This window comes from Bos mutus, chromosome 26 (genome assembly GCF_027580195.1).
Source record: "Bos mutus isolate GX-2022 chromosome 26, NWIPB_WYAK_1.1, whole genome shotgun sequence".
NCBI lineage: Eukaryota > Metazoa > Chordata > Mammalia > Artiodactyla > Bovidae > Bos > Bos mutus.
In genome coordinates this window covers 1,238,825-1,266,780 of record NC_091642.1, presented here as the reverse complement: position 1 = coordinate 1,266,780, position 27,956 = coordinate 1,238,825, and the positions used below count along the sequence as shown (strand labels likewise).

The 27,956-nt window shown below is 54.5% G+C and overlaps 1 protein-coding gene across 14 annotated transcripts in view; it reads left to right on the top strand.

The window, feature by feature from the left end:
• The window catches only part of JAKMIP3 (Janus kinase and microtubule interacting protein 3), a 90,908-nt gene that overhangs the window by 10,852 nt on the left and 52,100 nt on the right, over positions 1–27,956 (top strand). The window contains exon 1 of one of the 14 annotated variants that reach the window (XM_070363457.1): positions 11,630–11,708. The exons of the other annotated variants lie outside the window; for them this stretch is intronic. The gene's annotated coding sequence lies outside the window, so the exon portion shown is untranslated. Of the gene's footprint in view, positions 1–11,629; positions 11,709–27,956 lie in introns of those variants that run through there. 14 annotated transcript variants of the gene reach the window in all.

Below are 27,956 nucleotides of genomic sequence, written 5' to 3'. Positions count from 1 at the left end.
TGCTCCGGCTTCACTGTCTCTCTCTCTTTTTTAAAAAAAATTCCATCTGCACTTGGGACCCTGGTCAGCAGGGGGAAATGAGCTGCTTCCTGGTTCTCTGCCCACCAGGTCTGCCCACACTCTCGTTCCATGTAGTAAGGGAGAGGAGGGCCTTTTAAAAAAACCTTGAAGGAACAGAGGGACTGTTTTCTAAAAGCAACAGATAAAGTCAGAAATTAAAGTCTGGGGCTCCCCAGAAGGCTGAGTGGTAAAGAATCTGCCTGCCAATGCAGGAGACACAGGTTCGATCTCTGGTCCGTGAAGATCCCGCATGCCATGGGGCAGCTAAGCCCATGCGCCACGACTGTTGAGCTTTGGCTCTGAAGCCCAGGAACTGTGACTACTGAGCCCGTGAGCTGAAGCCACTGAAGCCTGAGCTCCCGAGGCCCGTGCTCCACAAGAGCAGCCCGCGCACCCCGGCTGGAGGGAACCCCGCTCACCTCAGCTGGAGGGAACCCCGCTCACCCCGACTGGAGGGAACCCCGCTCACCCCAATTAGAGGATAACCCCGCTCACCCCGACTGGAGGTAACCCCGCTCACCCCGACTGGAGGTAACCCCGCTCACCCCGATTAAAGGGTAACCCCGCTCACCCCGACTGGAGGTAACCCTCAGTCACCCCAACTAGAGGGTAACCCCCAGTCACCCCAACTAGAGAAACGCCTGCACAGCAAGGAAGACGCAGCATGGTCTAATTAAATAAATCAATACAATTCTATATATCTATTAAAACAAAAGAGATGAGAGTCTGCTGGTGGGTCTTCACCAGGAGCCACTCCTGACCTGCCCAATTCCTCTGCCACACGTCTCCCGGAGGACCGACCTCATGGCCGACACCCACGGCTGGACTAGAGCCCACTCTCGGATCCCCGGGCTGATCCCTGTTGCTCGCCGGCGCAAGAGCGGATGTTCCAGGTCGAAACCAGCTGACTCCAGGGGTTTTGCTGCGAGGCAGTTCCTGTAGGTGAAGACGCTCCGAATTGGGGGGAGTCCTTCCACACGGCGTGTGTCCCCCCTGGGCCGCGGCCCCTGAGCCGGGACCCCCAGACCGTGTGCAGCCAGGAGCTAGTGGGGGGCACCCAGGAGGGCACCATGGTTTCATGGAGCTTCCGCCCCAGAGGAGACACCGGTTGAACCTGGCAGGTGTGGAGGGGCGCTGCTGGAGGGGCCACAGGCAGGAGCACCGCCCAGTGACCTATTTCCACACCTCCTTCGGGACACGACCTCCACTGGACTTCGCATGAAACTGGATGCATCTGAACTGTGGTGTTGGAGAAGACTCGAGAGTCCCTTGGACTGCAAGGAGATCCAAGCAGTCCATTCTAAAGGAAATCAGTCCTGAGTGTTCATTGGAAGGACTGATGCTAAAGCTGAAACTCCAATACTTTGGCCACCTCATGCAAAGAGTTGACTCATTGGAAAAGACTCTGATGCTGGGAGGGATTGGGGGCAGGAGGAGAAGGGGACGACAGAGGATGAGATGGCTGGATGGCATGACTGACTCGATGGACGTGAGTCTGAGTGAACTCCGGGAGTTGGTGATGGACAGGGAGGCCTGGCGTGCTGCGATTCATGGGGTCACAAAGAGTCGGACACGACTGAGCGACTGAACTGAACTGTGGGTCTTCAGCAAAGCTGCCCACAGACGGAAGGTTTTTCCAGACTGAGGTGGGGGTGGGTGAGGAGACAGGTGATGGCAGGATGGACAGAGGCCCTTCCGTGCCCAAGGACCTCTCCGCAGGTATGACCGGGTAGTTCAGTGGGATAAACATGCATCTTAGCATTGAGACGGTTGGTACAGTTTTCTGCGGTGTTCTTTGGCATCTATGGAGAGGGGACAGCAAGGAGATCCAGCCAGTCCATCCTAAAGGCAATCAGTCCTGACTATTCATGGGAAGGACTGATGCTGAAGCTGAGACTCCAATATTTTGGCCACCTGATGCAAAGAACGGACTCATTTGAAAAGACCCTGATGTTAGGAAAGATTGAAGGTAGGAGGAGAAGGGGACGACAGAGGATGAGATGGTTGGATGGCATCAGCAACTCAATGGACATGAGTTTGAGTAACTCCGGGAGTTGGTGATGGACAGGGAAGCCTGGTGTGCTGCGGTTCATGGGGTCGTGAAGAGTCAGACACGACTGAGCGACTGAACTGCACTGAGGGGTGCCTCGCGCGTCAGTCTGTCCTGTATTTTCTTGGCACTAGGTTTCAGTCTATGACCATTTTCTCAGGGTCTGGATGTGGGGTTCATGATTTGGGATGTAGTCTGTGGAGCAGGAACCCCTTTCCTGCCAGCGGGGTTTGGGGGTGCCTGGGGAACAGCCGTCCTGGGGCACCGGCATGGCTGCGGGGGTCCCCCTCCCCTGCCCTGTGCGTGCGGAGTCCAGGGGACTTGGCAGCGTTTGCTGGGGTTGCTGTCCCCCCAGCGCTCGTGTGTTCTCCCTGCCCGCTTCCCCGTGTGGCCGGCTGTGGGCCGGGGGGCTGGGCACCCACGGCGGGAACAAGGGCAGCTGTGTCCTGTGTTTTTAACCCCATGACAGGGGCGTCTGTCCAGTCCCAGCCTGGGACAACGTCCACCTCACTGGCCCAGAGTGAATGCGCCTATTCTTCGCCGTGGCTTCAGATGAAATGAGCCAATTAGTGCTCAGCACAGTGGGCTGTGTCCTCGGCAGACAGGCGCAGGGAGGGGGCGCCAGGGACGCCCCAGCAGGAGGACCACGCTCCAGCCGCTCCCAGGCCAGGTAGGGGCTCGGCCAGCTATGTGCTAAAGCCCTGCGTGTAAGCCGCACCCACCCTTCCCTGGGGAACTGACCACAGGGCCTCGGGGCTACCTGATAGGAAGTGTGGGCTTCGGACCCTCGTGAGAGCAGCAGGCAGGGGGCGTGGCCTGCCCAGCTGCAGACCAGGGGTGACTCCAGGTGCAGGGCAGCCCCCGGGTGAGGGACCTGCTCGGCAGCTGTGGGTGGAAACGGAAAAGGGGGGCCGAGGAATTAGCTTCTTTCTCTCTTTTTATTATTATTTTTACATATAACCGTGTTTTATTTCCAAATTATAAGATTACGAGAGCAAGTTGGTTTTGTTTTTAATTGGAGGGTAATTGCTTTATGATGTTGCGTTAGTTTCTGTAGAGAGGTGTGAGTCAGCTGCACGTGTACACATGTCTCCTCCCCGCTGAGCCTCCCTCCCTCCCGCCTGCTCTCTCTCTTTTTTTAACTTGGCTGCGTGGCACATGGGATCTTCGCTCCCCAACCAGGGATTGAACGTGCGGTCCCTGCATTGGGAGCAGGAGTCTGAACCACTGGACCCACAGGGGCTCGTTTCTGACGCTGTGGCTGATAGGGACTCTGGAACTAGTTGAGGTGCATGGCTGTGTTACCTGCACGGGGGCACAGGTGTGCCGGGGCCCCAGGTGTGTGGTGTGTGCGGCCTCGGGAGGGTGGAGGGCGCGAGGCTGATTCCCTCTGTTTCCCCGAGGGAGTGCCCCAAACACGCCCAGGAGGTGAAGCTCGGAGACACAGGACCCACCAGGTGGAGCCACGGAGGTGCTTCCGAGACCCCGTGGCACGCAGTGGGCGCGGGCTGCCCTGTGGATGCGAGTGTGGGAAGGGGAACAGGATCGCATGAGAAGCTGTGGGGCGGGATGCGGGCTGCTGGGAGGTTGCAGTTGGTCCTGACGGGAGGACCACTCGGAAGCAGGGCTCTGGCCTGGATTCCGCCATGACCAACTGCCCGGCCAGCTCAGGGGCCCCCTCTGTGGCTCTGTATTCACAGGCCGGTGTCCTCGGTCTCGGGGTGCTCTTCCCCCCTGGCTCTTGGGGTGGGAATGGCTCAGGTCCACACTCCTGAGTGACTGCTCTCTCCTGCCTGATCCTGAGGACTCGTTCAGCCGCCAATGAAAAGGCCTTGGCTTCTGTCTTGCACAGGATTCAGCAGCAGTGCCCTGGCTAGAACACAGAACACACTTCGGTTTTGCTGACCCTCCCTGTGGGCGGGAGGAGAGCCCTTCCTCCCCAAGAGCTTTCTTCTGGAAGCATCTGGTGCCGTCAGGCCCAGGGGACACAGAAATCAGTTTCCAGGAGCAGGCCGGGTGGTGGCCTGGGTGACGCGTCCGTGCGGGCTCACCCTGGGCCCGCGGGAGGGGGTGTCCCATCTCCAGCCTGAGCTGAGACGACTGAGTCTCTCTGCTTCTAGGGAGGGAGGTTTACTGAGGATGAAAGTGTGAATGGTCCCTCGTGCTCACCAGGATGGACTCTGAAAACTCCAGCATTCACGTATTCCTAAAGACAGCATTGTACGTGGCAACACGCGGACGATCAAGCCGTCCTGGGAAGGAGGGACAGAGGCTCTGGCCTCTGTGTCTGTCCCTCCCCAGCCTGGAGGGCAGCCCTGCAGACCATCTGACCTCGGGGATGGCACTGGAGCTGTCAGGCTTCAGAGAGCTGCAAGAGCAGCCTCAGGATGTACGTGGTGGCCGCCAGCAGAGGCAGGTGGGCTCTTGGAGCTGCGGCTCAGAGCAGGGGCCAGGCTAGGGCCCCCAGGCTCTACCCCTGCCCACCCACCCGCCCCTCCTGCCAGGCTCACCCACAGGGCTCAGCTCCAGGAGAAATCTGACCCCACCCCAGAGCCAGAGGGAAGCGGACATTTTCAAAGCTTTGTGTATTGGGGCAGGGCTGCTGCTTGAGATAAATGGAGCTGCTGGCAAGGCAGCCAGTGAGGGAAACTCTCCTTCTTCCACGCCCTTGAACGTGGGATGGAAGCAACTGGAATTCTCCCGGCTCATTTTACAGGGGAGGGTGAAGAGAAAGAAAGGGAGGGAGAGAGCAGTCAGTCTCAGTCGACCTGGGAGCCAGGAGAGGAAATTTCACTTGCCCCCTCTGCCCCTCCCCCCACCCTGCTGGGAGCCCAGGACTGCAGCTGCTGCTGGTGGGGAGAAGGGCTGCTTTCCCGGGGCAGGGAGCTGCATCTTCATGGGAAAGCAGAGAGCAGGCAAAATGTAGCTGGATGGACTGGGCCTCGCACAACACTCAGACCCTTCCTGAGCGTGGACTGAAGGGCCCAGTGGCCCCGTGAGGTGACCCGGACCTTGCGAGTCTTCTCCCTCCTGTGGGGAAACATCTCAGGAGACCCTGAGGAGCCCAGTCCGTGCCTCGCCCTAGTTTGAGGCTTGGAATGATGTGACCCCAGCTCCTGGTCAGGAGGAATGGGAAGATGGGTCCTGGCAGGTGACCCTGGAGTGGGTGGGCAGAAGTGGACACAGGCGGGCTCTGGGAGATCAGGGAGAAAGCAGTGTGATTGTTCTGACAGACCCAGTAGAAGGGTTTGATAAAGGGCAGCACCCCGCTGCAAATTTAAAAACCCGTCCACTTAGCAAATTTTGGAGTACAGATGCCCTGTTTCACCTGATAAAGGGAACCTTCCAAAATCCTGCAGCGAATGTGGTTTGCGATGACAGACCAGGCATTGCTCCTCAAGAAAGAATGTGAGACAAAGATGCTAATGTCGTTACTTCTCCTCGACAGTGTGTGGCAGTTCCCCCCAGCACAAGAACACAGGAGAAGTCGCTTGAAAGTACGAAGATTAGAAAGGAAGAGACAGAACTGCCCTCCCGTGGAAACTAAAGGAATTTCAGTGAGTTGCTGGCACAAGGTGGATATAAAGAAATCCACAGTGTTCCTATCCACACCTCCTCACTGGTGATGCACGGCAGGGATGGTAACACACGCAAATGCCTCTCGTGAGGGCAGCAGACATTTCCAACGCTTGGCATGAAGAGTAAGTGTGTCAAAAGTTGTGCAAAACCTTTCAGAGAAAATGACACCACAAAGACATTTTTAAAAGTTTTAAGTAAGTGGAGAACTGTACTATGTCATGTAAAAGAAGAGTCAGTGTCAAAGAGGTGTGAATTCTCTCTCGGTTAATCCATAAGTTCAATGTAATTTCAACCAAAGTCCAACCAGGTTTTCGTTGCTCTGGACAAATTAACAAAGAGAAATTAATGGCCAAGAGAGGCCAAATTTGAAGAACAACAAGGCAGCGGAGAAGGGCTTCAGGGCAGAGATTAACCAAGAGGTCAGCACAAGGGAACAGGCCGCCGAGAGTCTGCGGACACGAGAGGCCAGAGTGGACCAGGCCGACCCGTCAGAGCAGCAGTGGACGGCATGCCCAGCGGGCTTCCCCGTGAGAAGCAAGTTGGTGAGATGTTCAGAAGGAAGCCTGGGAGGACGTCTTCATGCGTTAGGAAAGCGTTTCTTCAGCAAGAAGCAAGAACATCCTAGGAAAAAGAGATGCATTGGTTACATTGCGCCATCAACAAAGGATACTGACCAGAGTGTGTAATGGGCTCCCTCCAAGCAATGAAGGGTGACCGACGCGGGGGCGACAAAGCGTGGAAGAAGGGTCAGATGACCACGATGCACCGACCTGGCCCGCGATCGGCTCGTCAAAGACAAGCTCATGTGTGTATCGGGGAAACGCAAGGCAGGGCAACGGCAAGCTCTCCTGCCAGCCCCGCAGAGCAGCCGTCGGCTCAGTGAGGCCCCGGGGGATGGTCATCTTACGTGGTCTGGGTGCTGCTCCAAGAGCGGTTCACACCCTCTCAGCCGTGAGTCAGGGGGCCTCCGGTCCCCCGGTCACCCCCTCCCACCCCTGCTAGAAGACGTCTGAGCAGGTGGGCCTCAGACGTGCACGAGGGTGTCCACAAGTAGCACTTTCTGGAAGAACAGACTTTATTCTGCATTGAGGGGTGGGGTGGGGATGAGTATGTGATGTGCTTTATTCCTACATGGCAGGTTCAGTGAAAACAAATGAAGACCCACAAGCCCCAGTGTGTATAAGCCTGGAGGAAGTAACACTGATTGAAAGAAAGAAAATTGCAAAAGGATGCGAGCCATGTGATACCATTTCTGTTTTTCAAAACACGTGCCACAGTGATGGTGACGACGGATGCACACTCGTGTCGGGGGAGGGGGCGGGACCTCGGAGCAGGTGGCTGGGGGGCAGCGCTGCAGCAGGCACAGTGGGCTCGGGGGGCGGGTCACTGGCAGACGAGCTGGCTCTGAACGTGCCGGGCAGTGGGACAGAGGTGCTGGCAGGAGCAGGGGCATCCGGAGCTCAGACGGGCACAGCAGGGCCCGGATTGGGAAGAATCTGAAGCAGCCCAGCGCTCCCGCGGAGCAGGCAGCACAGGCCTGGGGAGGAAATGTGGAAGCCGGGCGGGCGGCCAGCGGTCAGGCCCGTGGGCTTCGGGTTTGCTGGGTGCTGTGTGGCCACTCGGAGGAGCTGGACGCTGCACCCTGCGGCCGCTCAGCCCCTGTCTGTCCTGAATGCTCAGCCATGGTTTCCGGGATCTCCAAGAGCCTGGGTTGAAGCCACCAACCAAAGTTCAGCTCCTCAAGGAAGGACAGTTATTTTCTTATTCATGTATTCCTTTACTTTCCAAATTCACTATAATTAGCACATTTTACTTTCAGGATTAGAAAAACAGGTGCTATTTAAATAAAGTTCTCTTGACGTTTCATAAATTCATTGGTCCTCAGTAACGCTTTGCTCACCCCTCAGTCAGTGTGGGGTCTTCGGAGAGGACCTTGTTCCCGCACCCCGAGTTCGGGAGAAGAACTGTGGGCAGAGGGCAAATTTGCTGCATGACATAAAGCACGCGTATAGGTGTGTTTGAAAATGAAAGTCAATATTTTCTGAATCCAAAAATAAACGTATATTCACTGTTAAAAGTTACATACAATTCGGGAAGATGCAAGCCAAAAAGTGAGCTCCCCTGAGATCAGATCCCCTGAGATCCCACCCTAGAGAGACATTTCATGCTTTGGTGTGTGCACTTTCAGACTTTTTATTTTTCTGTGACTTCAACACACACAAATATATATATATGCACACATTTCCCCCATGTTTTTATTGTGTTAAAATGCATATAATATTAATTTTACCATCTTAACCACTTCATTTATTTTCTGGCCACACCACGTGGCTTGTAGGATCTTAGTTTCCAGACCAGGGATCAGGCCCCAGCAGTGAAAGCACCACGTCCTAACCGCTGGGCTGCCAGGGAAGTGCGCAGCTCAGTGGTGGTAAACACGCCCACGTGGCTGTGCAAGTCACCACCCTACCTGCGTGACCCTTTGCATCTCTCAAAACGAAAGCCACTCCCGCTACACAGTGGCTCCTCCCCCGCCTCCTCCCAGCCCCTGGAGCCCCATGGACTTGCTCTCTGAGCCTGACTGCTTTTAGGGACCTCGTATGAGTGAGATTCTGCGATATGTCCTGTTGGGTTTGGACGGTCTCACTTAGCATCATGTGCTCGGTGTTCATCCAGCTGTGGCACACGGTGGAATAACATTCAGTTGTGTGTACACATCACCCTTTGCTAATGCATTCATCCGTCTGGGGGCATTTCCACCTTTTCGCTCTTGTGAATTTTGCTGCTCTGAACACAGAGACACAATATCTCAAGACCCCGCATTCAGTTCATTTGGGTGTATACCTAGAAGTGGAATTGCTGGATCACATGGTAATTCTATTTCTTTGAGGAACCATCATACTGTGTTCCGGCTGCTGAGTCGTTTTACATTTCTGCCATGAGTGCTCAGGGGTTCGTTTCCCCACATCCTTGCCAGCACTCGTTTATTGCTTTATTTTTTTTTTTTTAGTACTATCCATCCTTATGGATGTGGGGTGATATCTTGGGTTTCGCTGATAGCTCAGTTGGTAAAGAATCTGCCTGCAAAGCAGGATAACCCAGTTCGACTCCTGGGTCAGGAAGATCCGCTGGAGAAAGGATAGGCTACCCACTCCAGTATTTTTGGCCTTCCCTTGTGCCTCAGCTGGTAAATAATCCACCTGCATCGGGAGACCGGGGTTCGATCCCTGGGTTGGGAAGATCCCCTGCAGAAATAAAGGCTACTCAGTCCAGTATTCTGACCTGGAGAATTCCCTGGACTGTGTTAGCCCAAGGGGTCACAAAGAGTCAGACACGACTGAGCGGCTTTCCCTTTCCCTGACAAGCAGTGACGCTGAGCATCCTTTCACAGGCTTATTGGCTGTCTGTCCACCTTTAGAGAAATGCAAGCCCTTTCCCATTCTTTCTTAATTTTTTTATTTTTAATTTTTTCATCTTTTAAATTATTAAAGTATAATAACACATTTACAGGAGACTTCAAAAATACAGAACAAAGTTACATATAGTTCTACTGTATATTACAATTTTTTAAGTAGATAAACTATGATTTTCAGTCAGAGTTTCAATATCAAACTCTCAAAAATTAATAGAATAAATAGAAAAGTAGAGGGATATAATAGAGCTGACAAGCACTATGAACCAGTTCAACACAATTAAGACTTATACAATTTTCACACAACAGCAGGGTACAAATTCTATTCAAGTTCCCATAGACTATAAACCTTTGTCCATTTTTCAATCTGGCTATTTTTTTGTTGTTGAGTTTTAGGAGTTCTCCATGTAGTCTAGACACTAATCTTTCATCAGATACATGAATTGCAAATATGGTCTTCCATTCTGGGGTTTCCTTTTTACTCCGTGGATAGTGTCATTTGATACACAAAATTCTAAAAAATGTTCACGAGGGTCCAATTTGTCTACTTTTCCTTCTGTTACCTGATAGCCGAGAAATCACTTTTAGGTCCAACGTTGTGAAGCTTTGTGTCCTGTATTTTCTTCTAAAGGTTGTATTGTTTCAGATCTTACGTTTAGGTCCTTCCTTTGTTTTGAGTTGATCTTTGCATATGGTGTGAGGTGAGGTCCAGCTTCATCCTCTCCCACGGACACTCGGTTTTCCCGGCACCGCTCGTTGAAAAGCCTGTCCTCTCTCTCGTGGATGGTGCTGGTACCCTTGTCAAAAGTGGTTTGAACATGTGTGCGAGCTCTCTGTCCTGTTTCTGGGCTCTCTCTTCTATTCCGTTGCTGTATGTGTCTCTCTTTAATGCACGTGCCTATTTTTAAAAGTAGAAGCGTGATCATACTGTACACACTTTTCTCAGCCGGCTTTTAACACACTTAGCAGCGTGTTGTTTCAGTGCAGAGCCTCAGGCCGTGCTGTGTGGCGCCGCCGCATCGTGGCCCGTGTCCATCCGTGATTCATGTAAATCACCTGTCATTGGACTTTCAGGAAGATCCGCTGGAGAAGGAAATGGCACCCACTCCAGTATTCTTGCCTAGAGAATTCCATGGACAGAGGAGGCTGGCAGGCTACAGTCCACAGGGTCACAAAGAGTCAGATACAACTCAGCGACTGGGCACAGACGTTCAGGAGGCTTCCGTTGAGGAGGTTTCTCCAGTGTGTTATGGGCAACGTTGTCATAATCATCCCTAATTGGGTTCTATTTAAAGTGCCTGGCGCTGGCTAAGTGCTGTGAAAGTATTTGTTAAATAAAATCTGTACAAGCACCATTATCATTTCCTCGGGATGCATTCTTCGAAGTCCCATTTCCCAGTTAAAGCGCGTGTGGTCTGCCTCCCACCTGGATGGACGCCGCCCTGAGCTGGGCCTGAGCAGACCCCACAGAGCGGGCGATCCTGTGTCTGGACCCCGTGTGCCCCTCAGCAGGGCGTGGGGTCTGCATCTTGGCCCCCAGGGCCGCCCTCCTCTCTCCACGCCCACCTTGGATCATGGCCCCAGCACTTGCCAGCGGGGTGACCTGGGCAAATCACCTGAGTTCTTGGTGCCTTGGTTTGCCACCTGGACTCCAGCGTGGCCACAGCGTCTGTCCTGCAGGGCAGCATGTGAGGCCCCCGGCAGCCCAGTCCTGTCTCCTTGATCAGTCAGAGCAGCTGGACTCCGAGTGCCCTGAAGCTCGGACAGCCCTGAGGCCCTGCCTGTTCTAGAGCACCAGCTTGCTTCTGTTGGATTCGTGACGGAAGGCGGCCAGGCTGAGAGAGGGCAAGCCCGCGGGCTCGTCCGTCTCACGGGTGGACCTGGCTGCATTGAACTCATCTGTGTTTTCATTTTTCAGAGCTTAACGGATCCTAATCCCTCCTATCACCTCACCATGAGCACCCTCAAGCTGGAAGTTCATTCATATAGTGTTGTTATTGTTTGGTTGCTAAGTTGTGTCCAACTCTCGTGACCCCACGGACTGTAGTCTTCCAGGCTCCTCTGTCTGGGATTTCCCCGGCAAGAATACTGGAGTGGGTGCCATTTCCTTCTCCATTCATATTACTGACCTTACAGCTGCATGGAATCTAGGAGGGGTTCTCTAAAGGTAAGGGGGCGGGCGCTGTCCTGGAGCGCTGGACGCGGAGGGGAGCACTGTGGCAGGAGCGGTCCAGTATCACCGTCTGCTCCCGGGAGGATGTGGCCAGACCTGCCGAGTCTAGGGTTCCGGCTGCGTGAACACAGAGAAGCCGCCGGCCGGGCAGGCCAGGCAGCGCTTGCCCACCGCCTCCTCCCCGCGGCCTCTGAATGGAGCGGCCGTTTGCCGGTAGCATCTCCGAGCTGCTCCGGAGAGCTCGCGATCCTGCTTGGAAACGATAGGAGCTGGTCCCTCCCCCTGGATGTAGTCAGCATGGTAAATTCCATCTGAAAAGAGGAGCCGCGCTTTGCTGAGTCACAGAACCCGGGGAGCTGATTGCACAGGCGGCAGAGAGCATCCCGGGGTCAGAGGAAGGCGGAGGAGAGGCCGCGGACCGGAGGGGCTCGGGTGTAAGTGCTTCGCTTTGAGCGCTGCGGGGGCTTTGCCGTGTTCAGGTGGGGCTGAGGGCTTTCTGCACGGGTTTCCCGTGTGAGCTGGCTCCTGTGTTCAGCGTGCACACGGATGTAGCTGGAAAGTTCACGGGGGGCAGGGGCCAGATAGTCGTCTTACGTGTGCAAAGGGCATCACAGAGGACGAGGGCCCCACCCGCCCTCTGCTCCTGCGGCATCTGGGGGAGGGCTGGGCCTGGGGAGCCGGCTGGCGAATCCCTGCTGGGAGCCAGAGCCGGTCTCCGGGCAGCCATGGGGGTGGGGGTGGGTGGGGGGCTGTGCGTCTCCGTGCTGGGTGTGGCGAGCACCCGGCTCCCTCCTCCTGGGGGTGGGGTGGTCTGAGGGGGGCTCCTGGGCCAGGTTTTTTTTTTTTTTAATAACAGGCATGTTTATGGCTCCCTCCTTGCCATCTGTCTGCCCTGTGGAGGGATGGGGTCTTCTCTTTAAAACTTAATCAAGAACCACAGTCCATCCATCGACATCCTTTCTCCTGCAAGGGACTCCACGTGTTTGGGGGCGACAGCAGCTTATTGCCTGATTTCCAGCACTTTTCCTTGAAAGAAGCGGGTGTTGCTGAGCGTGCCTCGGTCTCCCCATGTCAGCAGTTGAGTGGAGCTGGTCGGGCTCAGTGGAAAGACCGTCACAGGCCAAACAGAAATGATTCTGACACGTGTTGGATTGTGAGTGGGCTCGCTGTGAAGCTGTGTACGTGGACAGCAGCTGCAAACAGTGCTGCCTTTGACTCTGCCGTTGGTGCAAAGCCCAGGTCCCAGCTGCAGTTTTGAGGATGCTCACGGTGGCTCTGGGCCTTTGCCCGGCTGTTCTCAGTGCTCCCCGAGTTCCAGTGGGGAGTAGCAGCACAGCAGAGAGTAAAGCCGGCCACAGTGAGACTTCAGTTCATCTTGACGGCACCACTGACCCGGGGTCAGCCTCTGAGCTGCCCTGGGGTTTCAGAAAGTCGGTAACATCTGCCTGGTAGAGGTCAAGGGCCACGTGGGCCGGCGCAGGCGTGTCCGAGCCATCCATCCTCGGCTCTGGGAGTACTTGAGGGCTCGCTTATGAAATCCAAATGCCGCACACATCAGACTGGGTCCTGTTCCCAGGCAGACAGTGCTGGGCAGACCCACCACCTGGAGACCTTGCCTGACAACGTGGGACCACTGGCCGTGGCCCTGTGGCCGGGGAGCTGGTTGGGGGCAGGAGGGAGGGGATAGGATGAGCTCTGCATCAGCCCCAGACGAGGGACCCGTGCCCTGAGACAAGCAGAGAGCCCACACGTGCCCTCACCGCTGGTCGGGCTGTGGGCCTCCATCCGGGGCAGTCCCACCCCTTGTGGATCTTCACTGCTCTTTAGAGTTCCCAGGTGATGCCGGTGGTAAAGGAGCCGCCTGCCAATGCAGGAGACGTTAGAGACTCGGGTTCAGTTCCTGGGTCCAGAAGATCCCCTGGAGGAGGACATGGCAACCCGCTCCAGTATTCCTGCCTGGAGAATCCCATGGACAGAGGAGCCTGGTGGGCTACAGTCCCTGGGGTCTCGAGGAGTCAGACACGACTGAGTGACTGAGCACACAGCACTGTTCATTAGTTTCCAGACGATCAAGCCGGACATAGAGTAGGTGGCGGTGTTAATTCTCCACTCAGACCCCGAAGCGGCCCTCTCCAGTAAGGGACTGAAAAGCCCAGACTCAGGTCACAGCGACGGGATGCCGCTGTTTAGAGGACGTCACCCTGTCTTCCTCCCTGAGCCTGGCGGGCGCGGTTCATGGCTCAGAGGCACTGGCTGCGGTCCCCAGCCCATGACGAGCTGTGCTCCAGAGCCGGGGCCCAGGGCTGCCCTGCACTGCCCTCCCAAGGCCTGGGGTGCTGGGCTGGCACTTGCTGTCCCTTTGACACCTCAGGAGGAGGCCACCTCTGGTGACACAGCTAACAGGTGGGGAGAGGGCCGTGGGGACCCCACCAGGGGCAGCGAGCAGGGGGTCGAGGACGGGGTCGAAGGCAGCCTGGCCTCAGAGTGGAGCCAGGCCCGCGCCTGGGGAGGGAAGGCATTCCATGCTGAGGACTCTGTCCCAGGCGGCCTGGAGGCTGGGACTCGGCTGGAAGGTCCTGAAGGCTCGAGGCCAAGAGACCCTGTGGGTCCCGGGGACCCTGTGCTCCGTGGCTGACGGCTCTGACATTGGAGCTGCGCCCCTGCTCCCTACTGGGTGAATGTGGCCCCCAGGTCATGTGTCTCTGCCCTCTGCCAGGACTCTGCCGGCAGGTGCTGGGCTGGCCCAGTGTGGCTTTGGCTTCGAAGAGCTGCCTGGGTCTTCCTGCGTGTTGAGAGCTCTGTGAGAGCCCAGCGGTGGTGGGGCTGAGGGGATGTGGCCCGGGAGGCGTCTGGGCAGCAGCCCCAGAAGACTCTCCTGCAGTCGCCCCCACCGTCCACTGCTGGAGGTTGCCCGAGCTCCCAAGCCCTCTTGGGTTACAGGGCGGCTGGGAACAGGAAGGACCTCAGAACCCATCGTGTCCACCCTGAGGTCCCCCAGACTGACCTTTCTGTGGCTCCTACGTCTTTTGGAGATGGACCGTGTGCAGGAAGGGTTGCGCTATTCCTAAAGCACCAAGGGGCGTTTGTCAGGGTCTCGCACGTTTAGTCTGAGGTTCGTCTGAGGGCAGGCCCAGCGTGGCAGCTGATACACGCATCTCAGAGTTTTATTAAATAGCAGCCTTGACTGTGTCCTTCTCTGGTCTCAGGGTGGGACAGAGGCAAAACCCAAGGCTGGAAGGACCTTCCGAGGCGTTTAGCAGATGTGGGGCTGGGGAGCGGGGGTGGAGTCTGGGGGCTCCGCCGAGCCTATTTCTGCCGCTTCTCCACACGGCAAGTGCTCCCTGAGACCCTCACATGTGGGCCCAGCGGGACTCAGGGTGGGGCGGTCCCCGCCCGTCTGACCCAGCTGCAGAGCCCAGAGCGGCTGAGCCCTTGTGCACGCCCGCCGGCACCTGCGGGAGGCCCCGGCTCCATCGCCCGCCGCTCCATGGGGGTGGGCGTGCAGTGCTGGCCCTCACCTGCAAGCCCCTGAGGAGGGGAGGCCCAGGTCTTCTCACGTACTTATTTGCCATCTGTTCACTTGCTTAGGTGAAAGTGAAAGTCCAGAAAGTGAAAGTGAAAGTTGCTCAGTTGTGTCTGACTCTTTGTGACCCCATGGACAATACAGTCCATGGAATTCTCCAGGCCAGAATACTGGAGTGGGTAGCCTTTCCCATCTCCAGGGGATCTTTCCAACCCAGGGATTGAACCCAGGTGTCCTACATTGTAGGTGGATTCTTTACCAGCTGAGCCACAAGGGAAGCCCAAGAATACTGGAGTGGGTAGCCTATCCCTTCTCCAGGGGATCTTCCTGACCCAGGAATCCAGCCTGGGTCTCCTGCATTGAAGGTGGATTCTTCACCAACGGAGCTATCAGGGAAGCACTTTGGTGACAGGTGTTTAAAATATTTTGCTAGTTTTTAAATTGGATTACTTGTCTTCTTATTAATGAATTTTGAGACGTAAAAAAAACACATATATTCTGGAAACAAGACCTTTATCAGATGTGTGTTTTGTAAATATATTCTTCCAGCCTTGGCTTGTCTTCGTTTTCTTAACCGTACCTTTCAAAGACAAATTTTACATTTTTATGAAGTCTAATTTTTCAACATTTTCTTATATGATATTTGTGCTTTTTTTTTTTGCTAAGAATGTTTTTTTCTAATCCAAGATCCTGGAAATTTTTATCTATTTTCATCTGGAAATTCTATAGTTTTAGTTTCACGTTAGTTCCATGATTTATTTCTACTAGATTTCCAAACATGAACTGAGCTGTGGGGTGGTTTTTCTTTTTTTTCTTTTCCTTTTTTGTTTGTTTTGGCGTGTAGATGCATAACTGTTACAGCACCGATGCATAACTGTTACAACACCATTTGTTCAAAAGACTGTCTTTTCTCCACTGAATTTTCTTGTACCTTTTGTCAAACATTAATTGGCCAGATACTACATGGGGCTCTTTTTTGGTTCTGCTTCACTGATCCGTGCATCTTTGCATCATGCATTACTCATACATTACATCATTTCATATTATATGTGTACATATATATGTATATGGGGCCTCCCAGGCGGCTCTAGGGGTAAAGAACCTGCCTGCCAGTGCAGCAGACACAGGAGACTCAGGTTCGATCCCTGGGTCAGGAAGGTGCCCTGGAGGAGGGCATGGCGACCCACTCCAGTGTTCTTGCCTGGAGAATCCCGTGGATAGAGGAGCCTTTCGGGCTACAGCACAAAAGGTTGCAAAGGACAAACAGCACACAACATATCCACATATATGACATCATATATTATACACGTATTACCGTAGCTTTATTGTAACCTAGAAGTCCTGGTGATAATTTCCAACTCCAAATTTGTTATTTTCCAAAATTACCTGTTAGATTTTCCCGAACTGCAAATGTAGATCGTTTGCCTTTTCCATATCTGTTTTAGAAACAGCGTTTCAGTGTTTACAAAACAAAGTCCATTGGAAGTTTGAGGTTGCGTTTGACGTCTATTTCAATTTGGGGGAAATTAACATCATAACAATATTAAGTTTTGTGATCCACAAACAGAGTGTAGCTCTCCATTTAGATCTTTAACTTTCTCTCATGACTGTCTTGGGGCTTTAAGTGTGCAAATATTGTAACTATTTCGTCTGATTCCTAAGTTTTCTGTCTGGTAGTTGCAACGATGCAGCACCTCTGAATCTAGTTCTGATTGCCGTGTTTGTTGACAATGGATTTTTTCCTTGCTTTTTTCTGAGTCTCATAATTTCTCGTTGAACGTCAGGCGCTGTCTGTGGAAGAGCAGTGGAGACTGAGGGAACGTATACGCCAAAAACGGGCACCTGTCTCCGTGGGTTAGCGCGTGGGTTTGAGGGACCCCGGCAGCAGGGAAGTGGGTCAGGGCGAGTCACCCCCAGCCACGCTGGCCTCGAGCTGCTGTGCAGCGTGGCGCCCGGGGCCAGGAGGGGTAGTTAGTGTGTGCTCCTGCTCCGCCCTTGGTGTCTGGCGCTGTGCCTACTGGCATCTTGAAAGAGTCTCTCTCTGAAGCGGGGCTCCTTGCCCAGCCCTGGATCGCTGCTGCTTGTACCTGTGCAGGCTCATTTGGGGGAGGGGGTCTCATTCTTCTGGTCCAGGCTTAGGAGTTGAGGCCTGTGTGCCTGGGGGTTCTTCTCAGTCTTCCCACCCTTTCCCCATCCCCCAGCTCTGCTTGCGTCCCTGCAGGATCCCGACCCCCAGGGCCTCCGTCTCCCTCCCCAGGGCCCTCCACTCCTACCCCAGGGCAGGAGGAAGCAGGGGTTTCCTCCCACCCTGTCCCCGCAACCGTGAGGACTAGAGGGCTTGCTGGTCTTCTCCCAGTGCCTGTGAGAAGGGGCTGGAGGTGGGGCATCCGTCCTGCCCTCCATCTGCCTCGCATCTGGGTCCAGTGACTCCAGGCTGGTGTGCAGGCCCTGATCCAGCCCACAGAGACAAGCTGCAGTTGGAGCTGAGTTCTTCCCCTGAGCTCTGCCCACGGTGAGCCAGCTCAGGCCCCCTGGTCCCCTGGGACTGGCTTGTCACCCTTTGGTTCTCTCGGGACCCAACTATGCCTGGGCCCAGAGAAACATATGATTTGGCAGATTATGTGGCCCTTTGTCATTTTTCAAGACAGGAGGGACATTTTCTCATGACTTTCCACATCTTAAGCGGAGGCAATTTTCTCCTATGTTTTAAAAACCACTCTTCGTTCCTTTTTTGGCCAGTTATGTCTTTTGATAGTTACCTGTTTATCTTGTGAGATCTTAGTGTTACTGTTGAGTTTCACAATCTCCTAATATAGTAAAGACACTAGCTTTGTTGTTGAATTTATTGCAAATGATGTTTCCACTTGTTTTTAGCTTCTTAACTGCATCTCACTGGTGATAAAGCGAGGTGAGGATTTTGTGTGGTGGAATCTATTGATCTTGCCTCCTGTGGGTTCCTTTTATCTCCTTTAAGCCTAAAAAATCCTCTGTCTGGAGACTTCAGAAATGCTCCTTTCTGCATCTCCCCAATAGTTTTAGTGATTTGGTTTTTTGCCTTTAATTCTCTTAATCCATTTAGAATTTCATGTCAGAAAGGCAGTGTTCCACAGGTTTATTTCTCCTTCACGACTGGCCAGTTAATCACCCCGGTGCTTGTGAGTGGTCCTCTCCCCTTGCTGGTGACTATGATGCTTTCTATCCTTAGATGTAACACGGGGCCTCTTTCTGAGCTGTGCGATGTTTTTCACCCGTCTGGCCATTCATGAGGCTGGGTGTTTCTTGCTTAGTAAAACTGTGTAATTTAGACTAAAGAGACTGTTTTCCCATTAGAGAAGCATTTGCCTCATCCCTCCCAGGCCCATTTCAAGCTGGTCCGGGGCAGATCAGTCAGAACCGTCAGCACGCGGTGGCGGGATCCGTCCCTCGCTCCGGGATCCGTGTGACCTCTGCGGGGCCTCGGTGGAGGCGGGCGCAGAACGTGGCCAGGCCTCTGCCCTGGGGCCTGAGCCAAGTGTCGTCCGGCAGGTCCTCCCAGAACCTCTTCTTCCTTGCAGCCCCTGCTCCCCTCTAGGGCCCAGGCCCTCCCCTCCTGGGCAGCCTGTCCTGGGCTTTCGGAAACTCTGGGCACCCTTCCTGGGACCGTCCAGGATCAGCACCCAGGGCAGGGTCAGGACAGGAGGCCCCCAGCAGGCCCGGGTGCCGTGATTCCCCCCCTGATGCCCACAGGCCCGCTGGTTTGGTTGTGCATCAGGGGGGACGGTGGTCTTCGAGCAGTGACCACTGCACCAACTGTGCACACTTAGAAGGCTTTCTGGGGTGGGGGGCTGCCCACAGCCCCCTCCTTACCTCCTGGCCCCCTGCAAAGCAAGGCAGGCCCCACCTTCCGCAAGTGGAGAGTTCTGGGGCACCAAACCCAGAGAGGAGAGGAAGTTTAACTAAAGCACTCAGATTGCCAGCCCCCTTCAGCTTATTCAGAGATGTATTTCTCATACAATTTTACTTCTTAATAATTTATCAGAGTTTGTAATATATTTGTACTATTTGAGCCAGTATAGAGCAATAATAATTGCAATGATAACTCAACCTGGAAGACATTTTTTTAACCTCAGCGCTGAAGGTCACAGTAAAAACTGTAAATTTCCATTTATATGCATTTTCTTGTCCTGTAAAGATGTGATAGGATGATCAGTGGAAGCCTTCAATCAAAAAAAAAGTATCCTAATGGGGGTGATATATAACCTTATTCTGTGTGGTTGGTAGAATTTCAAAGGGAAGAGGAATAATGTGAAGATTTTACTAAAGAAGAGGTTGTTGGCGTATTTTTGAAACAAATGGCAGTGGGTCTCCGATCACTGTTCTAGTTTAGACGACGTCTGGTGCGACGTTTAAAGTTTAGAACCTCTCGTTTGGGATGGACAATTCTGCTGTTAATACCACACACTGAATTTTTTTTGTCTCAGACATGGTATTTTAACCTCTATATTATTGATGTGGGTCTTTGGAATTTATTCTCTGTCTCTTCTTGACAGGCTGCTGTTTCCCCTGCGCTGTGGGAATTGTGGCTTTATGAGCTCTGGCTGTGCTGATATTCTGGTCTGCTAACCCCCACGTGTGCCTCGTGCCTGCATTTCTTTCTGCTCGGTGTTCCTTTCCTCTCATTAGGGCGCCCATTTCCCTACTTCTTTGCAGGTCTGGAAACATTTGATTGAATGCCAGGCATTGTGATTTTATATTGTTGGGCTGGATTCTTTGTATTCCTTTAAATGTATTTGAGCACCCTTCTGGGCACCGTTCAAGAACACCGTTCTTGAGCTTTTCCTTTGAGCTTCCCGAGTCAGAAACACGGAGTGACTTTCAGGCTCGGCCTGTTTGGCTCAGTCCTGACGTCGCCCTCTGGGGTCTCTCCTGCTGCCTCCGATCACAAGTCCCCGAGGGGACCCCACCAGCCCACGTGGTGCCGCCTGCCCTGGGCGGGGGTAGGTCTGGAGCCGGCTTTCCTCGGGGGACACGCCCCCTCCAGACCCCGGTTTCCTCATCTGAACAACCAGGGCTTTGGCTGGTGATCCTGAGAGTCTCTCTTGGAAATCTGGTTGTTAGACGTCTCCATTTTTAAACGCTGACCGGCCAGGTGACGGGTTTGGCAGAAGCAAAGCTGTGCATAAACTCACTTCTGTTCTTTTCAAAACTCTGGCGCTGACACCTGAGGAGGCTCAGTGGTTCACTTTGCAAAGGCGAAGCTGCTGCAGCCCGTGTCTCAGGAGGGGCGTCCTCCCAGGACTGAGTCAGAGAGGCTCACACAGCACGCGTCTCCCAGAGCCGCTCACTCGAGGGCAGTGCTGGGGACCCTTTGCTCAAACAGGTGGGTGGTGTCTGCCACCATTCATTTATTCATTTAAATTTGGCCACTCGGTACACGGTTTGCAGGATCTTAGTCCTCCAACCAGGGACCGAACCTGGGCCCTTAGCAGTGAAACCAGAGTCCCAGCCACTGGACCTGCAGGGAATTCCCTACAATCATTTAGTATAATGTCTGTCTTCGATCCTGAGACTTGAGCCAGCAAGTTTTAAATCACGCTTATGATTTAAATTCTAACTGAAATAGTAGTAAATACAAGTCTAAGATTTTTTTTTCTTTGATCATAAAGTTGTGGCCTTCTGCCTCCAGAAGACAGAGCAGACATACTTTTCCCTGTTCCTCCTGTTAGTACAATAAAATCTCTGGACACTGGTCTAAAACAAATGTAAAGAGACTGAAAGGTGGAGTGAAGAAGGTAGGGCATCTACCGACCTCAAGACCCAGGAAGACACAGCGGTGAGCTCCCTGGGTTTTCTCCTGGGGTTGCAGTTGAAGAGGCCAGCGAGTCAGATGGATGGACGGGCACAGACAGAAGCGGCCCCAAGGAGAGCCGGCCCCCTCTGGCCGGAGGGTCAGCAGCAGACAGCTCGCTGGGGGCGCACAGATGGCAGACAAGCACAGGGCAGTGGCCGCCGGCGGTGGGGAGGGAAATGCAGATTAAAGCCACAGCGAGGCATAAATCGCACCAATGTTTCCCTAGGTCAGTCTCCCAAGGCAGTGGAAATAAAAACAAAAATAAACAAGTGGAAACTTAGCAAACTTACAAGCTTTTGCACTACAAACGAAACCATAAACAGAGGAAATATTGGCAAACAAGGCAGCCAACAAGAGCTTAATTTCCAAAATATCAAACAGCTCATAGAGCTCAACAAAACAGCAAAAAATAAGCAACCCAACCAAACTATGGGCAGAAGACTTAAATAGACATTTCTCCTAAGACATACAGATGGCCAATAGGCACATGAAAAGATGCTCAGTGTCACTAATTATTAGAGAAATGCAAGTCAAAACTACAATGAGGTATCACCTCACACTGATCAGAATGGCCATCATCAAAAAGTCTACAAACAGTAAACGCTAGAGGGTGTGGAGATAAGGCAGCCCTCCTACACTGTCGGGGGGATGTAAGTTAGTGCAGCCACAATGGACAACGGTGTGGAGATTCATCAGAAAACTAAAAATAGAATTACCTTATGATCCAACAATCCCACTCCTGGGCTACATCTGGACAAAACTATAATTCAAAGATACACGCACCCCAGTGTTCATAGCAGGACTATTCACAGTAGTCAAGACGTGGACTCTGCCTCAGTGTCCATCAGCAGATGAATAGATAAAGAAGATGTGGTGCATATATACACTGGAACATTATTCAACCACAAAACAGCAGGAAATCATGCCATTTGCAGCAAACAGATGGGCTGAGAGATTATCATCGTAAATGAAGTAAGCTAGAAAACGACAAAAAGCAATGTGATATCTCTTATACGTGGAATATAGAATATGGCACGAACGAACGTATCTAAGGAACAGAAGCAGACTCATAAACAGAGAGAAAAGGAGAGGAGGGACAGACGGGGAGTTTGGGATTAGCAAACGCAAACTATTCCATGTAGAATCGATAATAACGAGGTCCTACCACAGAGCACAGGGAATTACACTCAATACCCTGTGATAAACCATGATGCGAAAGAATATGAAAAAGAAATCGTCTATGTATTTTAAAATATATATAAAAAACTGAGTCACTTTGCTTACAGCAGAAATTAACACAACATTGTAAATCAACTATACTTCAGTTTAAAAAGTAGGTTAGAAGGAATAAAACCACAACGAGATACCACTTATCAGAATGGCTAAAATAAACAAAAAGCAGCAACACCAAATGCTGTAAAGGATGCTGAGAAATGGGATCCCTCACACGCTGGGGCTGGGAGGGTCACGTGGTGCAGCCTCTCTGGAAAGCGGTTTGCCATTTCTTAAATAACTACACGTTCAACTGTGTCTGACCAGAAATTGCACTTCTAGGCATTTGTGTCAGAGAAATGAAGACCTGGGTTCACACAACAACCTGGACATGGACATTTACAGCAGCGTGACCTGCAATAACCACCAGTTGCCCCTCAGTGGGTGAGTGGATGACTTGGCCGTACTGTGAGCTCTACACCCACAGCAGTGAGCACGAATGCCCGTGAACTCTGCACACACAACCTGGATGGATCTCCAGCACTGCACTGAGTAAGGAACGCTGGCTCCAAAAGGTCCTGCTGTGCGACTTCATTTCTACAACATTCTTGAAATGACAAGGTTACAGAAATGGAGGGCAGATTTGTGGTTGCCAGGGGCTGAGGCAGGGATGAAGGTAGGGGCGGAGATGGAGACAAGACAGTCTCTTTGCTGACGTTCCAGAAGCCAGCGTCTTGATCATGATTCCTAGTGTCTCAAGATGCTTCTCCTGTGGGAACTGCATGGGGGTGCACCAGAATCTACCTATATCAGCTCACAAGGCTGCATCTGAATCGACACATGGATCTGCAGCCTACCAGGCTCCTCCGTCCATGGGAGTTTCCAGGCAAGAGTACTGGAGTAGGGTGCCATCGCCTTCTCCGATATTGAAGTTTATTTAAGAATAAATCACAGCACCTCTAGGAAACTTTAGCCTTTAACTCATTCACAGGTGAGTCAGAGCTGCAGCCTGAATCACACACGTCTCCTTTCAACACAGAGGGACTGTGGGGTGGATTCAGTTCTGTAGACTAGGAGTGAGGACTCACGGCCAACTTGATGGATCAAAATGTGGGAGTGTTGAAGTCACGGCAGAGGTCTTGTGGATGAGAACTGTGGGTGTAGTGAGAAGCACGGGCATCTTCTCCATCAGAGGACCTTCACTGTCTGGTGTGATGGTCACTGTGGGTGGACGTCCCATCCTGGAGAAGTCCCCACTCTCAGGCTCAGGTGAGCTGACTGACTCACTGGGCCTGTGGTCGCCCACCCAGAGCCCCCATCTGGCTCTTCCTCTCCCGTGACCTCCAACCCCACCTGGGACATTTGGGGTGAGGGGGGCTCCTTACCCAGAGCTCCTCCCCTGGAGCTGGATCCCCTCCCTGCTGATGACCAGGAGCAGGGTCTCGGCCCACCGGGTGAACCCCTGGGCCTTCTTCCTCCTGGAGAGCCTGGACCTGATTAATAGGCTTTCTTGGGCGAGGCTCATGCTTTGGGGGCTTGAGAACAACCTTCTAGAAACCTCTGGGAGGTCGTGTGCCTGGCAAGCGGACAGAGAAAAGGGACCACCCTCCTGCAGGCGGGCTGCACCCGGCTCCTCCTGCTCTCCACTGCCACTCTCGCCAGAACCTGGAGAGCGAACTGGAAAGTTCCCTTTCCTTCCCTTCCTGTCAAAGGCCATCACCCCATTTTCTTCAAACTCTACTTCCAATCGGGGTGTGCACAAGATCAGCACACATGTGACTTCTTTGAGAACGCTGTGGTTAGAAATAGAGGTCACAGCCCAAACCCTCAAGAATTCTGATCTCTCTCCAGAGACTCATTAAAACACCACACGTGTTTCTAAGTGTCACGTCAGCCTAGCACAGTCAAACGAGCCTGTTCCACACGTTTCATCGGATTTGCAGCGAGAGTCTTGCCGTTACCAGTGAGGGCCTCACCGCAGGAGTGCACCAGCCCTAACGGGCCGTGTCCAGTAGGACGTGTATTCCTCTGGGCAGATGCTCCGTGCTGTGAGTTTCCTGAAAGACCGTGCTCCGGAACTAGTGTGTCTGAAGTAGGGAGGAGGAGGTGCCTTGGAACCAACCCCACCCGGGTTTGAGCTCCCCACAGCCTACAGCCCACGTGACTGCCCACTGCCATCACGGCTGGACCTCCCCGCTCCTCCGAGCATTTGTCTGATGGCCTGTACTTAAGGGGTCCCTGTGGGATGTGACAGGGAGCGTCCCCCGCCAACCATGGCCTTGGGTTTGCACAGAAATGACCAGACCAGAAGCATCAAACGCATCCTTTGCTGGCTGTGGGTCAGCCTCTTAACCCAGAGAGCATCCGGGCAAAGATGACCGGCTCTGCAAGGTCGAAGCCCCTTCGTGACCCTGCTCACTCACCCCTTGCTGGGGCGTCACCCAGGTGATGCCTGCGTGTTGGCAGTTTCCTTCTACCTGCATGCTTGGGGCAGCACACCAGCCCGCGGGCTCCACGTGGAGAAAACTGGATGGAGGCCGGCAGGACCGAGGTGGGGCGAGGTGTCCAGACCAGCCTCCAAGGTGACCCAACCGTGGTGCCAACACGCCCTGGGCCGCAAGCTGTGTCTCACTCTAAACCCTCCGAGCACAAAACAACTCACTCAGAGACCCGAGGGGCACTCTTCTGCTTGCGTTATTACCTCCTTGGAGACCTTGAGATGGGAGTGGGCGGACTGCACCATCGACCTGATCATTTAAGGACTTCCGACCAAAGCGGGGCACACACGGTTGGCTGGGGCCTCATGTGGGTGCCGGTCTGGCATGGGGAGAGTGAGAGGACCCGGAGAGATGCCCGCCCTCCTCCTGTCCCTGGGCTTCCTGCGGGGGCGCAGAGGTCACACCGGCTTCGGAGGGTCTGATTCAACCTCAGGACCAAGGTGCCGGCACCGCGAGGCAGGCTCTCACCACGAACCGCGTGCAGAGGTGCTCAGGTGCGTCCTCATCAGGGGGCTGCCTCCGGGTCGTGCCTTACAGCCCCTTCCCACCAGCACCTCAACCCCCAGCCTCGAGCCTCGTGAGCAGGCCGCCAGAGGCCTGACTTGAGTGTGTTCTGCATTGAGGTTCAGACGGCGTGGGCGGTGGCTCCAAGTGGAAGGTCGGCTCCGTCCACCTGGCACGGCCGATCTGACTCAGTCCTGCTCCCAGGGAACCGGGCCTTCCCTGGAGACCGAGAGCCTGCAGTGCCCTGGGCCCCTAGGTCACCAGGGCCTCATGGGAGTTAGTGAGGCCAGGCAGAGGGGGTCAAGCCAGGGAGGCGTGTGCAGGGCTGCACAGGAGAAGGGGTGGGTGCTGGGAGGGCCGTCCGAGCAAGGCCCCGGTGGTGGGGAGGTGGTGGAGGGGGGAGGCGGGGAACCCCTGTGCTCGTGAACCACAGGTCACAAGCTGCTGCTGCGCCCCCGCCCCTACCCTGACCACTCAGCCCTGGGGCTCTGTGCCCTGCCCTCCCCGCAGGATCCGTGAGGGGCCGTGAGGGGCCATCTGGGATGGGCGGCGTGGGCTTCAGAGGCGGCCCGGAGGGTCTCGGCCAAGGAGACCCTCGGGAGAGCGGAGGGGCCGACCCCGCTGGCTCCAGCCCCCGCGCTGGCCCGGGCGACCCTGGGAGTGGTCCCGAGGGCTCTGTCCAGCAGAGCCCCACCCCCGCCCGGGGTCCTGCTCAGGCCTGAACCCCACTGGCCAAGCTTGGGGCTCTTCAGAGAGTGTGCCATAGCCCTGGGCACCATCCAGGTTGCCGCGTGGGAGCCAGAGCTCCTGGCATCCCCAAGGGGGAGGCTCCGCAGTGCCCGCTGGACCTGACGCTCCCAAGGCCTCTGTCTGCCCTCCGCCCACCCCGTCTGTGTCCCGGGTAACAGGAAGGACGTGGGAGCGTGACGGCATCCGGGAGACGAGGTGACCGTGGCAGCTGGCACTTCACTGGTGTGGGTGTGTGAGCACCAGGCCGCGGGTGCAGAGGAACACATGACGTGGGCCAGAGGCCCCGGAGCCCCCAGGCACACGCAGCCTCCGAGTCACTGGTGTGGGCGCTGTCCGCTCGGATGTGGGAGGAGCCGGGGCGGCGCTCCAGCCAAAGGCTCAGTGCGCATGCGCTCAGTGCAAGTAGGGTGTGGGGAGGGGCGACCCCCACACTGCTCACAGGGAATCATCCCATCAAGCGCCCCCGGGGGCACAGCCTCGGGGCAGGCGGGGCCCTGGAGTCCCTGCCCCGGCGTGGGCGTCTGGGACACCCCGCACGCTCCCAGCGGGCTCTGGGGAGAGTTCGTCTGTCCACACTCTTTCCCATAAATAGCGACTTCAACACACTTGCTGTTTGTGCCCAAATGCGCTGGGAAAGGCAGGACCTCGCCTTTAGGGGGCTGCCGGGCAGGGGCTCGAGGCCTGTTATTTTATCGAACGAAAGCTATCGGTGCCGGGAGGCCAGGGCCTGGGCAGAGGCTGCTCAGTACCCCGGGGTCCAGGCGGCAGGCAGGGGTACCAAGCAGCCCGAGCCATGCTGTCCGTGTGAGCCTGTGGGAGGAAATGCTGGCGGACTGTGGACGAGCCAGCGGCTGGGTGGGCCGGGCTGGCTGGGGGGCGGGAGCGGGGAGCGCCCCTCTGCTGCCGGCCAGTGTGGGCACCGCCCCGGGCCTCTCGCTCATTTCACCCTGCCCTTCCTCTCCTCTCAGATGGCCGGTGAGGCTGCCTCTCTGTCCAGGAAAGGCCTGCGGAGTTTCATTTTAAAATAAGTAAAACATAACACGCCTGTTTTCAGAAAACATTGAGGAAATGCTAGCTGGGGTGGACGGCAGCCAGCCAGTTGCACAGGAGCTCGGAATTCCCTGTGATCTGAGGCGGACACAGGGCAGCAGGGGTTTCTGGGGCCGGGGAGGGGGTCTGGTCAATGTTGCTTAAAGGCAGCTGCAGAGAACAGACCAGAGATGGTCACAGGGGTCCTAGGGAGGGTGGCCAGGCGGCTGAGGACGCTGCACAGCAACTGTGGGGCCAGGCTCCTGCTCACAGAAGGCTGAGGGCTGGGGTCACCGAGCCCCCCACCTGGAGCTCCAGGAGGCCAGTAGGAACCCATGGTCCTGCAGGGCTCCCAGACCTGGCCTGGAAGAGCCTGAGCAGTGTACCGGGCAGGTGTCTAAGCACAGGATGGAGGCCTCGGGGACACCTTGGGACACTCTGTGTCTCTGTGCCGGTGAGGAGACAGGCAGGGGGAGGGGGCCAGGCAGCAGGGGAGCAGAACCCCGAACCCCTCTGCCTTTTAATCCAGGCAAAGCTAGTGGACTCTCCCAGTCTCACACTGGGTGCTGGGCACTGGGATACGGGAGGAGTGGGGGCTGCCCCGGGCCTGGGCCAGCAGACTCAGGCGTCCAGGTGGGGTGACAGGTGAACAAGCCAGGGTGGAGCCCGGAGCCCAGGTGGTCCAGAGTGTGCGCACGCCCACCAAGACTTGGTCTCCTGGGCTGAGGGTGCGACCCCTTCCAAGCTGGTTCATGGGCCCCAGGGGTCCCAGACGCCCCTCCGTTCATGTTAGAGAAGCTCGTGTTTCACACCTGCTCCTGCCATCCATCTGCCACACATCCTGTGAGAAGTTGGGCCCTAACTTTGGTCCCCAGAGTCTTATTGCAAAGGGGCAAAGAATAAACATGTACTGAGGAAAGTAGGGAAAACCACTAGACCATTCAGGTATGACCTAAATCAAATCCCTTATGATTAAACAGTGGAAGTGAGAAATAGATTTAAGGACCTAGATCTGATAGATAGAGTGCCTGATGAGCTATGGAATGAGGTTCGTGACATTGTACAGGAGACAGGGATCAAGACCATCCCCATGGAAAAGAAATGCAAAAAAGCAAAATGGCTGTCTTGGGAGGCCTTACAAATAGCTGTGAAGAGAAGAGAAGCGAAAAGCAAAGGAGAAAAGGAAAGATATAAACATCTGAATGCAGAGTTCCAAAGAATAGCAAGAAGAGATAAGAAAGCCTTCTTCAGCGATCAATGCAAAGAAATAGAGGAAAGCAACAGAATGGGAAAGACTAGGGATCTCTTCAAGAAAATTGGAGATACCAAAGGAACA